The 14,963-nt window shown below is 38.8% G+C and overlaps 1 protein-coding gene across 6 annotated transcripts in view; it reads right to left on the bottom strand.

Annotated features, from left to right (window-relative positions):
• LOC122558290 (polyamine-modulated factor 1-binding protein 1) overlaps nt 1–14,963 on the bottom strand; it is a 488,574-nt gene that overhangs the window by 310,831 nt on the left and 162,780 nt on the right. Inside the window, exon 1 of one of the 6 annotated variants that reach the window (XM_043706698.1) lies at nt 5,390–5,429. The exons of the other annotated variants lie outside the window; for them this stretch is intronic. The gene's annotated coding sequence lies outside the window, so the exon portion shown is untranslated. Of the gene's footprint in view, nt 1–5,389; nt 5,430–14,963 lie in introns of those variants that run through there. 6 annotated transcript variants of the gene reach the window in all.

Below are 14,963 nucleotides of genomic sequence, written 5' to 3'. Positions count from 1 at the left end.
TACTCATATACCCATTCAGACACCTTTTAAATGCTGTAATTGTACCAGCCTCCATCACTTTCTTATTCAAAACATGCACTACCCTCTGTGTGAAAATGTTGCCCCTTAGGTCCCTTTTATATCTTTCCCCTCTCACCCTAAACCTATGCCCTCTAGTTCTGGACTCCCCCACCCCAAGGAAAAGACCTTGTCTACTTATCCTATTGATGTCCCTCATGAATTTATAAACTTCTATAAGGTTACCCCTCAGCCTCCAACACTCTAGGGAAAACAACTCAAAACAGTTGTCAGCGTTGGAGGTCAAAAATGTCAGGTTCAGAACATTGCTGTAGAGTTTTTCAGCCTTTCAGATGACTGCAGACTAAAGAAGATAACAGCAGGTTCCACCTATTCAAAATAATCCAGGGTTTATTTGGAAGCCTGTGAGCTGATACCAGAATGCCTTCTCTACTCTCTTCCCTATGGCAATGGGAAAGATTTGTCTTGTATCTATGTGGAAATGATAGTTATTCATCTTTGATCCACTTTCTAGGAGGACTGTGAGTGTTTCTTCACTTCAAAGACTGCAGCTGTTCAAGAAGGCAGCTTTTCCAGTGCGGTTAGGGAGGTCAATAATTGCTCTCCTAGTCAGTGATGTCAACAAACCATGACTGAATTTTGAAAAAAATCTTTCCCTTTCATCTTAGAAGTAAATGGATCAGCACAGCACTGCTGTTTACAATTTGTTATCCTCTGGGATTTTGGAAGATGCAGAGTCTATTCAAGGATTGCGCTCATTCTCTTCAACTGTAAATACCTTGGACCTTCCTCCCATAAGATAACCAGAGTCTTTGGCTGATCTCTAAAAATTAAACTACCCAGGTTTACTATCAGACAGAGTCCAGCACAGGTCATAATTTTTTTATTCATTCACAGGGTGAGGACATCAATGGCTAAGTCAATATTTATTGCCCTTCCATAATTGCCCAGAGAGCAGTTGAGTCAGCCATATTACTGTGGATCTGGAGTCACATGTAGGTTAGACCAGGTAAAGATGGCAATTTACTTCCCTCAAGGACATTAGTGAATTAGATTGGTTTTCCTGGCTATCATTAGACTCTTAATTCTAGATTTTTATTGAATTCAAGTTCTGCCATCTGTCATGGCAGGATTCAAACCCTGGCCCAATGAACGTTACCTGAGTTTCTGCATTAACAGTCCAGCGATTATTGTACTTGGCCTCTCTCTGAAACTTACTTGTTCCAAAATAAATCTAACAAACCAAAATATGCAATCCTCAAATCTAATAATCTTATCAACCTCAGAATTATAACAATTGTAACTATGACACTCACTGTCAAGGAGCAGCATAGAGTCACAGAGATGTACAGCAGGGAAACAGACCCTTCAGTCCAACTCATCCATGCCGACCAGATATCACAACCTAATCTAGTCCCATTTGCCAGCACTTGGCCCACATCCCTCTAAACCATTCCTATTTGTATATCCATCCAGATGCCTTTTAAATATTGCAATTGTACCAGCCTCCACTACTTCCTCTGGCATACATACACCACTACTTCTTCATTCCATACACATACCATCCTTTGTGTGAAAAGGTTGCCCCTTAGGTCCCTTTTATATCTTTCCCCCTCACCCTAAACCTATGTCCTGTAGTTCTGGACACCCCCACCTCAGGGAAAAGACTTTGTCTATTTATCTATTAACCCCATGATGTTATAAACCTCTATGAGGTCACCCTCAGCCTTTGAAGCTCCAGGGAAACCAGCCCCAGCCTATTCAGCCTCTCCCTATAGCTCAAATCCTCTAACTCTGGCAATATCCTTGTAAATCTTTTCTGAACCCTTTCAGGTTTCACAACATCCTTCCAATAGGATGAACAATAGATCCTTGGCAAGGGGCCAAATTTCAATGTTACCGTGCTCAGTAACATCTTCAAATGTTCATGGGCACAGACTACTTCAACAATTTAACATATTAGATTCTGACATGATATCTGCGGCTCACATTCACGCACTTAGCATTTCAAATTTGGCTAAGTGAATAACAAATAGGAAAGTTGAATGTGGCCAATATATCATTTGCTAAACCAGAGCAGGTGATGCCAACTGTGCCCCTTATTTAGTCCAGTTGATTTGGGCTGTGAATAAAGTATGAAGATTTTTTTTTAGCTTACTTATTTAACATACTTCCCAAAAAGGATAAGTGGAGTGAGGAGCAAGTAATTTCAAAGTAGCTCAAGAGGTATCAGAATATTTGTGCAATTTATCATGTGTGTTGTCCAATGCAAATGTAAAACTAAAAACCTTTGGATAAAGAAAATGCAATTTATTGCAAACAATGAAGCTTGGGAATGCAGTGAAGTTACCAGCCCATCTGTTGCTAAGTCAAAAGTATGTATGAGATTTAGTCTATTTCCATTTATTTTAATGTGGAGTTCAAGCTAATAGCAGCTTACGTGGTGTCAACAAAGTGCAACTTCTCCATTAACTGGTATGTTTCTGCTCTATTGTTGTGGATATTTGCATGTGTTTGGATAATGTAGTATCAAGCACCTGACAGGAGTAAATAAACATCAAAAGAATTGCAGATGCTGTAAATCATAAACAAAAACAGAAATTGCTGGAAAAGCTCAGCAGGTCTGGTAACATGTGGGCAGAATCAGAGTTAATGTTTCGGGTCGGGACTGTTCTGAGGAAAGCTCATTTGACCCGAAACGTTGATGCTGATTTCTCACCACAGATGCTGCCAGGCTTGCAGAGCTTTTCCAGCAATTTCTGTTTTTGTACCTGACTAGAGTATATTTGTCATATTCAGAAAGAAAAGTGAAAACATGTCTGTGGACATAGATAACAACTTTGCTGGACAGAAGGCTGGCTTGCTGACCCACACCTTATCAGATAGTGTTCATTATTTTGAGGAAGACAAAGGTATAACAATTAAAAATACTAATGTAATGCTGACCTTCATTTTCGGAGATTAGATTACAAAAGTGATGTGCTTATACAGAATGTGCTTATACTGAGCCTTGATCAAACTCCATTTTAAGTACTGGTTTAGTTTTACTCACCACGGCTCATGATGTAGTGACTTTGTAAGATGTACACCATAGGTTAAACAGCATTATGGTTAAATTATGAGCACAGGTTGGTTTGTGTAGCCTAATCCTGTTCCTATGTTCCTTGATCATGAAACTTGGCAGCCAACTACCTTTCTTCACAAAATCCTTTTAGTATCAGGAATAATATTTCTGTGATCCCCTTCTACTTTACTAAACATGCTACACAGAATACCAATTACCAGCAGTTTAGAATCAGTTTTATGTTAATTTATGGAGCTCTGGGCATCAAATTCAGCATTTGATTTTGAAGATTAGGAAGCAAACATCGAAGACACACAAAGCAATGGCATATATTAAGAACAAAATGAAGAATAATGTTAAGAATATTGGATTAAAGGCAGTCTGGATGAATAGGTTGAGCTTTTGGGAAAAAAGGTCAGTGATGTGAATGCGCAAATTGAGGTAAATGGATATGAATTAATTACCATTACACAAATGTGATCACAGGGTAGCCAAGATTGGGAAATGAATATCCAAGGATATTCTACATTTAGATTGGATAAACAATTAGAAAATGCAGTATGACTGTATTTCTAATAAGGGGTGATAAGAGAGAGAATGGAAAACTACAGATCTGTTAATTTGAAGTCAACAATAGGAAATATGTGAGAAACCACTATAAAGGATGTGATAATAGAACATTTAGAAAAGAATGGCAAAACTGCAGCGTCTCATCGAATATATGGAAGAGAAATTATGTTTGCTAACTCTTTGAAGTTTTTTGAGAAGGTTACTCATAGTATAGACAAAGAAGAACCAGTGGATGTGTTGTATTTGGACTTTCAGAAGGTTTTTGGCAAGGCCCAACACATGAGATCAGTAAATAAAGTTAGAAGGCATGGGATTTCGGAGGGGAATGATGAAAAGAGGTGAATTAGACTGGTATAGATTGAGATTTTGTTCATAAATAGAAAGCAGAGAGTAGGAATAAACACAGTATTCTCAGAATAGCAGGCTGTTACTGGCGGGGTATTGCAAGTATTGGTGTTAGGTCCATAACTGTTCAGAATCTATATAAATGGTTTGATATGGGGCCCAATTGTAATATTTAAAAAATTATTAATGACACCAGTTGAGAAGGTGTCTTCAATTAAAGTCTGGTAAATCTTTAGGATTCTCTATTGTAGAGTATTGCAAATGTTCAATCATTGAATAGGTTCAAGATGGAAACCAATAGCTTTCTAGAGAGTTTTGTATGGACATTAATGGATAAGAGATTGTGGGAGAAAGTGGCAGTGTGGAGATAATTAGCCATGATCTCCAACAATACGACAGGATTGAATGATTGAATGGCCTGCCTCCTATTCCTATGCTCCAGTTCGGTCTACATTTATGTTCTCTGGACCAAGATTATTAAGAGTTAAAATGTTTTGTTTTACATGTAGACACAGTATTAGTTTAAAGTTATCTACAAAAAAAATTCACAAATTTTGATTCAATTTTTAACAGAATGCCTTTAAATTCTCAAAACTGGTCTGTATGTAATTCACGTGCTCTTTTCAAAGAATTTTATGCCCAATTATTGAAGCAAGTCTAGAATAAAACATAATTCAAAGAAATGGCTGTTGCTATGGTGATTCAAGAGCAAAGCTGACTGCATACAATCACATGTCCTGCAAGCATAAAGTATTATTAAAACTCACAGAATGCTCCTAGTTAACCTAAATAGCTGTAAGACATCACTGTGTCTCAATTGCAATTTTGGCATCATATTCAGGTTAGGCCATGTAGAATAACATTCTTATGCAGATGGAATTTGCCATTTTATCTGTATACTTTTAAAGTTTGTGCACATATCTTTACAATGACGGTTCATGGCAAAGGCAGAGGTTGATAATGCGCCAGTTTTACAGATATAAATGGACACCAAAGCACATCCTATACCTGTCCATTATATTGATGAAGGCAGAAAAGCAGTGTCCAGATCATGTCCTTGCACCAAGCTTTGGGATATACACTTACTAATAACATTTGCAAATAAGTAATTTAACACCTTCTGAAAATTTTAGAAAAGCAACAGTGATATTGCATCAACTAGATTCAGAAAACGTGATCAGCATGAATAATAAAAGCAATGTATTGTGGATGCTGGAGATCTGAAATAAAAACAGAAAATGCTAGTCTGGCAGCATTTATGGTGACAGAACCAGAGATAGTTTTGTGATCAATATGACACTTTTTTCAGAACTTGGGTTTACATGAAGCCCCCATCAAAAAGTGATTGTTACAAATACTTACCTAATATGGAAAAAAAACAGGAGCACTCACCTTGTACCCCCAATCCCCCTCAACACCACTCTCACTCTGATTACTGTCCTCACACACAATTGCTTCCTTCTCCACTGAAAGCCAATAGAACAGAATTAAGAAAGAGAAAAAGGCAAATTAAAAGAAATAAGGAATGAAAAAAAACAAAAATGCAGACAGGAAAATTTATGAATGAAGGATAAAGACAAAAGCAAAGAGCAATAGGAATAAGTGAATTTGTTGAAGAGAGATTTCTCTTTAAAGGGATTGGACAAACACATACCTGTTCAACGAAGGTGAGTATAGAGACTGTTGTTGCAGCACAGATACATCTCAGGTTCTGACTGGAATCCAAGACAGATAATTGCTGTCTTGACTTAGCAAGCCCATACTATAATGCACTGCATGCTGCTAATTACCTTGGATATGTAATAGCAGATTCACCAGTTAATGCTAATACTTTACAGTTAATTATATTCCTGAGCAAGTGATTTCAAAACTTGCAATTGTGCATCAGAAAGAACTGATATCTGTTCACCTTTTGGTAACGAGACACATTTTGATTTATTAATTATTTTGGGTCATATGCCACATTTCTTATGTTTTTGCATTATAGTTTGTGAGGACAACTGAAGTGCTAATTCCTGAATATTGGAATGTTATCCACTTTTGTCTCATTGGAAAAGGCAGGATTCAGTGACTATGTTGACAGTTAATCCTAGATTACCAAGAAAGAAAGCTCTTTGCCTTGCACTCATGAGAATTTGCAAGAAATATCAATGTGAAATAAAAACATTTTTCATACTGAATAAGAATAGAATTTTGAATGTTTTTACTTATTTCATGTATTTTCTATAATAATTATCTTAATTATTCCTTGCAGTGTGTGCTGATGAAGGCAAGATAAAAATGTTTGTCTGTTCCATATAATCTATTTGATTGCAAACCAAAGGCTCTGTTGCTATAAGAAACACTGAGCACAGTGGATGCTGGAAATTTGAAACAAAAATAGAGAGTTTAAAAGCTGGAGTAACACAACAGGTCTGACAGCATCTGTAAAGAGAAAGAGTTATATTTACTCTGTTTTTCTCTCTACAGGTATTGCCAGACCTGTTGTGTTTATCCAGCACTTCCTGCTTTTGGCTGTTACTATGACCGCCTTACACTGAATATGTCAGTGCTGTCTATCAATACAATTAATAAAAAACTAATTTCATGCATTTCTTTTGTGCATATAGGTTGCTGTTTTGAAAATGAACAGTCCTAGATGTAAGTTAGGACTGGATGCAGAAACAACACTAAAATAAATAAAATACTTAGTAGTATATTTTGAAAACGCAGTTCTTGGAATATTACATTGCAGGTAACAATGATGAAATGGATAAAATTTAGGATATGTAGTTTAATTATTGTTGTAGACCTATGAAGCATTAAGCATTGTGTCTGCATTTATAGCTATTAAATGTTACTTCATTGTTTGCATTTCATTACAATACACTGATGTTGAGTTTTAAACACAATTCTAAAGTTGGGGTTTTAAAATGTAAGTTTGGGACAATTATCTTGTGTTTCAATAACTTCTCAATTCTATTCAGTGACTATGTTAACAGTTAATAACAGATGACCAAGCAAGCAAGTGTTGCAAACATTTAAAGTTATGATCCAAAACTAAAAGCATTTGGTTGGCCAACACTTACATAATTCATCATATTTGAAATGCCTGCAGAGTTTTCTCCACAAGTTCTATGGGAAATTGGCAAAACCAGTCAAAGAAGCAGGGCAAGACTGATGGAAAATCTCTTGGAATTTAAAGACAGTTATATGTTGCCTGACAATTATTTCATTAAAAGAATACTTAGGGATTATGTTTTAATATTTGTTTATAGGCAGCCATGATCATTTTAACTATATACCATCAAGGAAATTTCCACCTCAAAGTATGTCTCATAACTGTGGAAATCAGTTTCTTTCATGTGGTGGTTTCGGTATCATAATTTGATAGTGCTACATTGCAAAGAACAAATGATATTAACATGTTTATTACTGGGATTTGAAGATGTAATGATTTGTACACAACAGATAGTCACATAATTTGTTCATGATCAGCCAAAAGAAATGGTACATTATAAACACTTAAATAACACTATTCAATTTGTACTTTTGACTAATAGGTATCAAATTAATCTCAGCTTTGAAAACTTTAACTAACCATGTTTACATGTTTTGGGGGAATAGAATCTTGGACTTACAGCACCATATTGCAAATTTTTTTGTTGATCTCATTCCAGAATTGCCTAACTTAAATTTTAATATTATATCATGTTTGAATTCCCCCCACATGAGGAATTAGTATCTCTAAATCTATCCCAGTTAATCAATGTATTATTTTAAAAGATTTGGCTGATTCACCCCGTACCTTTGAAACTCTAAGGATAGAAACTAGTCTTATAGGAGCCTTAGTGAAATGGGCTACGGCGGAATTGGTGATAGAATCAAATCAGAAGTCTGGCAATGCTCGCCTTGATGTTGCAAGCAACTGGCTGCATCTTTTATGCTTTTGACAAACAGTGTGATGGGTTTTTTGTCAGGCATCAATGAGTTGCTAGCTAAGGGGGACTATAGCTTATTAAATAGTTTACTAATACTGCAACGCACCCCTTAATAGTGTCACAGAGATATGCAGCCCAGAAACAGACCCCTCAGTCCAACTTGCCCATGCCGACCAGATGTCCAAGATAAATCCAGTCCCATTTGCCAGCATTTGGCCCATATCCCTCTAAACCCTTCCTATTCATATACCCATCCAGATGCCTTTTAAAAGATGCAAACTTTCCAGCCTCCACCATTTCCTCTGACAATTCATTCCAAATACGCACTACCCTTTGCCTGAAAAAGTTGCCCCTTATATCCCTTTAATATCTTCCCCTCTCACCTTAAACCTATGCCCTCTAGATTTAGATACTCCCACCCCAGGAAAAAAAACCTTGTCTATTTATCCTATCCATGCCCTTCATGATTTTATAAGCCTCTATAAGGTCACCCCTCAACTTCTGATGGTCCAAGGAAAACAGCCCCAGTCTATTCAGTCTCTCTCTCGAGCTCAAACCCTCCAACTCTGGCAACATGCTCATAAATAATTTCTGAACGCTTTCTAGTTTTACAACATCCTCCCTATAGGAGGGAGATCAGAATTGCATTCAATACTCCAAAAGTGGCCAAACCAATATTCTGTACAGCCGCAACATGACCTCCCAACTCCTATACTCAATCCATGGATGGACGTTTGCTTTCTGTGATGGCCTGAACTGTGCAAACAACCTTCTGTAGTTTTATTACAGGCTTGGGCAGAGCAGTTGCCTTATCAGGCCATTATGCAGCCAGGTAGTACACTTTCATGATGCATGTGTAAAAGTTGGTGAGGGTCCTTACGAATATGCCAAATTTCCTGAGCTGCCTAAGGAATAAGAGGCGCTGTTGTGTCTTCTTGACTGTCACATCTACATGGGAAGACAGGACAGGTTGTCATTTATAGCCACTGCTTGGAACTTGACACTCTCCACCCTCTCAACCTCAGTTCTGTTGATGTAGATGAGGCCATGTTATCCTCTTTTCTTTCTGAAGTCAATGATTAGTTCTTTAACTTTGCTGACATTGAAAGAGAGGTTGTTCTCATTCCACTTTGTTTCTGTGTGTGTGATGTAAGCTACTTAAACTGAATTTAGCTCTGCATTTCTGCCTGGAAGATGCTTGTCTTTCACATATTTGACTGTGACGTCATCCAGAGAGATCCCAGTGCTTTATCTATCTCAGGAGTCATTAATGCTGATACTGCAGAGAGAGCTCTACTCTGTATCTAACTCCATAAAACGGGACATATCATCAGAATTTGCAGATGACACCAAAGTTCACAATGAAGTAAACAAGGATGAGTAGTATACTTTGGGAAGATCCAAGCAGACACTGTTTACTGGAAGTGGTCCACAGTATTCCTGATATCTTCAGTGTATCTCAAACTGGTTTAGAGGGAATGGAGCTATTTTCTAACATCCTCAGTAATGGTATGGGGAAATTAATTTCAGAGACAGAGCGAGAGAGTGACAGACACACAGATACAGGATGAGTGTGTCCTGGAAATGTTTCAGAGCTGACTCTGTGACAGACATGAGCTGTACAGCAGCATAGAGTCATAGAGATGTATAGCATGGAAACAGACCCTTCGGTCCAACCTGTCCATGCCGACCAGATACCCCAACCCAATCTAGTCCCACCTGCCAGCACCCGACCCATATCCCTCCAAACCCTTCCTATTCATATACTCATCCAAATGCCTCTTAAATGTTGTAATTGTACCAGCCTCCACCACTTCCTTTGGCAGCTCATTCCATCCACGTACCACCCTCTGTGTGAAAAAGTTGCCCCGTAGGTCTCTTTTATATCTTTCCCCTCTCACCCTAAACCTATACCCTCTATTTCTGGACTCCCCAACCCCAGGGAAAATAATGCCTATTTACCCTATCCATGCCCCTCATAATTTTGTAAACCTCTATAAGGTCACCCCTCAGCCTCCGATGCTCCAGGGAAAACAGCTCTAGTCTGTTCAGCCTCTTCCTATAGCTCAAATCCTCCAACCCTGGCAACATCCTTGTAAATCTTTTCTGAACCCTTTGAAGTTTCACAACATCTTTCCGATAGGAAGGAGACCAGAAAGACCAGAATTGCATGCAATATCCCAACAGTGGCCTAACCAATGTCTTGTACAGCCGCAACATGACCTCCCAACTCCTGTACTCAATACTCTGACCAATAAAGGAAAGCATATCAATTGTCTTCTTCACTATCCTATCTACCTGCGACTCTACTTTCAAAGAGCTATGAACCTGCACTCCAAGGTCTCTTTGTTCAGCAATACTCTCTAGGACCTTACCATTAAATGTATAAGTCCTGCGAAGATTTGCTTTCCCAAAATGCAGCACCTCACATTTATCTGAATTAAACTCCATCTGCCACTTGTCAGCCCATTGGCCCATCTGGTCAAGATCCTGTTGTAATCTGAAGTAACCTTCTTCGCTGTCCACTACACCAATTTTGGTGTAATCTGCAAACTTACTAACTGTACCTCTTATGCTCGCATCCAAATCATTTATGTAAATGACAAAAAGTAGAGGACCCAGCACCGATCCTTGTGGCACTCCACTGGTCACAGGCCTCCAGTCTGAAAAACAATCCTCCACCACCACTCTCTATCTTCCGATGGCAGTGCATTGGACATAATCTCTATGAATGACTGAGATAATGGGATCCTGTGTTATGTTTGCTGATAACATAAAGTTATGTGGGACAATAAAATACAAGGAGGACAGAGAGAGGCTAGGAAGGCCAAACAAATGTGATGTTGAGAATTCTCGACATAGAAGTCAGAGAAGTTACCTATCGACTGCAACTCACCACTGGCTGTGAGCAGCCTCCATGTTGGAAACCAGACACACAACGTTTAGGGCACTGGCCACACATACTGCCCACCAATGGACATTTAGTATCTGATGTGCCAGCCTCTAAGAACACTCATGGCACATCTCCAATTCACTTACAGGATGCATTTCAATGCTGCACCTCAGGGTGCAGCAGCAACTGTCATTCTAATCCTACAGCAAGAACACATGCACTCAGCTCATGGACTGGACCAAACTGTATCTCTGGGCTTTTCGTTTGCTCTCGTAACACTCACTCACACTGAGCCTACTTGGATACTCACAAAACCCCTGTCTTGCATTGTCTTGCCTTGCCTTTATGTCTTTTGCGCTCTCAGCCAGAGATACAAAACTCATATCATTTGTGTCTTGCCTTGCCTTTAGCGCAGAAATAAAGCCGGGAAACTTGACAGTTTTCAGTCAAGTCGAAGAGGGCAGCCTTTCTTCAAGGAGTCCTGATATAGTATTTCAAAGGCAACCTCCAATACCAGTCCAGGAATGAACATGGTCAGAGTAGGGATACTCTCCACCTAAGGAGTGAGGAGCTGAATGTTGGGCAGTCCACCACCTCACTGAATCTTTCTGTCCTACTGTGGGCTGTTTCCCCCTTAAAATGGTGAGAGGCTACTATAAAAGGAGATGAGACCCATTGGCATGGTCATTACTTTTTGTGCAGGTGAGGAGGTTTCCCGAGTGAATAAGTGGGCAGCAAGAAGGGCATGCAAGTTAGTGCTGTTGGGGTTGGGTGAGAGCTAGTGAGGGAAAAAGTTGTTGACAATAGTGACAGTGGTAAAGAATGAGCCTTAGTGAGAGGGGGCTAAATGGCAGAGATAGAGTATATGAGGTTTCAGAGATACGATGGTCACACTTCAACTGGCAGAGTGGAGAAAGACAGTGATCTTTTTTCCAATGTGCTGGGAATTCTTTCAGATGGTTGAGATTGTACTAATCCTGGTAGAAACCTTAGACGAGACTGGTATGATCTGATGTTGCGGCCTCCAATGCTGGTCCGATGGGAACAGGAAGTCCTATGTCTATACCATCCCATCCAATAGGACTTTCAGGTCCTTGCCTGTAAAGACGGCACCAATTTTCCTTGTCTACCATGTCTGGGCAAATGTTAGGAACCATGCAGGGCAGCTCTGGATCGACAGTGGTTATCCGGGCACATGGTGAGTTGAAAAGATAGTGTGGGCACAAAAAATGGAAGTCTTATATTAATGATATGAATGAAGGAACTGAGGGCATTATTGCTACACTTTCAGATGAGAAAAAGATAGGTGAAGGGACAGGTAGTGTTGAGGAAGTGGGAAGAGGGAGAAGGACTTGGAAAAGTAAGGTGAATGGGCAAAGAAATGGCAGATGGAATACAATGTAGCAAAGTGTGACATTATACATTTTAGCAGGAAGAATAGAGGAATAGACTATTTTGTAAATGGGGAAAGGCTTCAGAAATCGCAAGTTCAAAGAAACTTGAGGGTTCTAGTTCAGGACTCTCATAAGGTCAACACACAGCTTCAGTTTGCAGTGCAAATGCAATGTTGGTATTCATTTGAAGAGGTGTGTGTGTGTGTCAGTGTGTGTGTGCATGAAATAGTGGGAGGGTCTCCAGAGGAGGTTTACAAGGATGATCCTCGGGGTGGACGGCTTATAATATGAGGAGCCTTTGAAGACTCTGGGTCTGTACTTGATGGAGTTTAGAAGAACGAGGGGAGGATCTGATTGAAGCCTACTTACAGGCCTGGATAGAATGGACCTCAAGAAGATATTTCCATTAGTAGGAGAGACTAGAACCCGGGGACACAGCCTCAGGTTGAAGGGTGACTCTTTAGAACTGAGATGAGGTGGTATTTCTTCAATCAGAGTGTGGTGAATCTCTGGAACTCATTGTCACATATGACCGTAAAGGCAGAGTTATTGAATGTATTTAAGACATTGATAGATTGGTTCTTGATTAGTAAAATGATCACGCATTATGGGGAGAATGGGGTTGAAAAATGTGTCAGCATGATCGAATGGCATAGCAGATTGGATGGGCCAAATGCCGAAAACATAACTTATGGTCTTGTGGGTTACTTGCCTTTATGAGCCAGGGCGTAGAATACAAGGTAGTTATTGTGGAATTGTACAACATGCTGTTTAGGCCACATCTGGAGTACTGTGTTCAGTTCTGGTCACCACATTATAGGGAGGATGTGATTGAACATCTTCATGTATTTGTTTCACGGGTTAGCATATAGAGAACTACAAAGCAGAGGGGAGTGTAAGATTTTTATGCTTGGAGATAATGGCAGCAACCTCTATGCTAAAATGCATCATCTGAGTCTACAGAATCCTTGGAAGTGTCAAGACTGTCTGGTTGTAAATAGTTGTGTTTTAAGCTGTCAATTTAATTCCGAAATAAAAGAGTTCTGCATTCAAAGCTATCTACCTATATAGAAGGTGCATGTGATTCATCTTACCGTAGAGTTCAGCCTTATAAGATACCCTTAAAAATCCATGAACATAGTTAGTCTGCCTGAGTCTGGCAAAGGACAGCAGCTACGATCTGAAAGTCTCTAAGGTTCACTGCATAGCTAAGTGGGTGGGAACCCATGGTCAATTAGGAATAAACAAATTTATGAGGAGCTAAAACAAGCATGAAAGATTTGCCTCAATTTAGTTAGAGGCAAGCTCCAGGAAAACATGCACTGTGAAAGCCTGTTCTGTAGTTAAAAGTTTCCATGTTGGGAAAGAAGAAGTTTGCACGTACACCCTTGGAGGTTAAGAATAACTTTGGACTGTTTTTGGGAGAATTGAATATTTACTTAAAGTACCTGATAGTGGGTTTTTCTTTTGGTTGGGTTAAAGCTCAATTTGCAGACCAAATAATGTATTGTTACAAAAAAAATGTTTAGGCAACAGTGTTCCTAGTTTATTGGGGTTCTGGTGAATTGTGATGTTAGACTTGAAACATTAAATCTGCTTTGCTCTCCACCAATGTTGCCAGACCTGCTGAGTTGCTCTAGCACTTATTGTTTTTGTTCCAGATCTTCAGCGCCTGCTGTTGTTTTGTTTTAGAACATTAGGACTTTATTATTGTAAATACTTTTAAGCGTGAAATATTATCATGTTATCCTTTCAGCTCACAACTGGATGCTCAAATTTCTCTTTTTTAAAGGTGATATGTCTTGATGGGGGTAACACCTTTTTCAGAGCAGACTGGGTCCACATTATTTACCCAGATAGTTTAAAAAGTCACAAATATTGGAGGGCCAATCAGCACCATTAAAAAGGTCATGAGATTCAAAATGATTTATGCAATTTTTGTATATAATGCAGGAGGCAACCATTGTGGAGAGCAACAACCATGAAGAAATGGATTTTCACGATGTATACATTGATTTTAATTTGAAATTAATTTGGAAATATAAATTTATGATAAATTATAAGTGACAAGAATAGCTTTTATGTTGAAATTTGTTCCAGTGAGCCGAAGAAGCAATGAGGCTGAGAGAGATTAAAGACGAACACTGAAGACTTGAAGACAGAATTACAGTCTGTAATTAATGGGAAGTCTGCATTACAGATATGACTTGTGACCAGTTTACCTTACTCTATTTAAATTAATATTAAGGGTGTCTAAAGGCAGGGGCTAGGGTTAGGATATGTGGTGATGACGTTGATTAACTGTTATATTGCAAAGAAATGTTCAATTTTAATTTCTTACCAGTTAAGCTCTTATGATATTCCACAGGTGAGTTTACAACAAGAGATATGCTTGTGAAATCTAGGAATAATCCAGGATAATTGGATTACTATGTTTGAATATGACATAGTTATTCAATTTTTTAATTAAAGTTCCTTCTGAAATGTTTGCTGATACTTTGGGGACTGAACATCACCATTAGGTCCATCATTTTGCAATAACTGTAAATGAATGGTCTCTATTTAAGATTATAATTTTGCTTATTTTTCTAACATCTCTGATTGTCTTTAACATCTTGAATTCAAGAAACATCAATTACAAGTTGGTAGCTGATATGTAGAGGTACTGTGGAGCAGGAATTGGCTTTACATTAGAGGCAGTTCTGTTCTTTAGTTACAATCAGGACAAGTGGACTTGGGAAGACAAGAGAAAAGTTTCA

Source organism: Chiloscyllium plagiosum, chromosome 17 (assembly GCF_004010195.1).
Source record: "Chiloscyllium plagiosum isolate BGI_BamShark_2017 chromosome 17, ASM401019v2, whole genome shotgun sequence".
NCBI classification, from domain to species: domain Eukaryota; kingdom Metazoa; phylum Chordata; class Chondrichthyes; order Orectolobiformes; family Hemiscylliidae; genus Chiloscyllium; species Chiloscyllium plagiosum.
The sequence above is the reverse complement of the archived record's forward strand: the minus strand, read 5'-3'. Positions and strand labels throughout refer to the sequence as shown.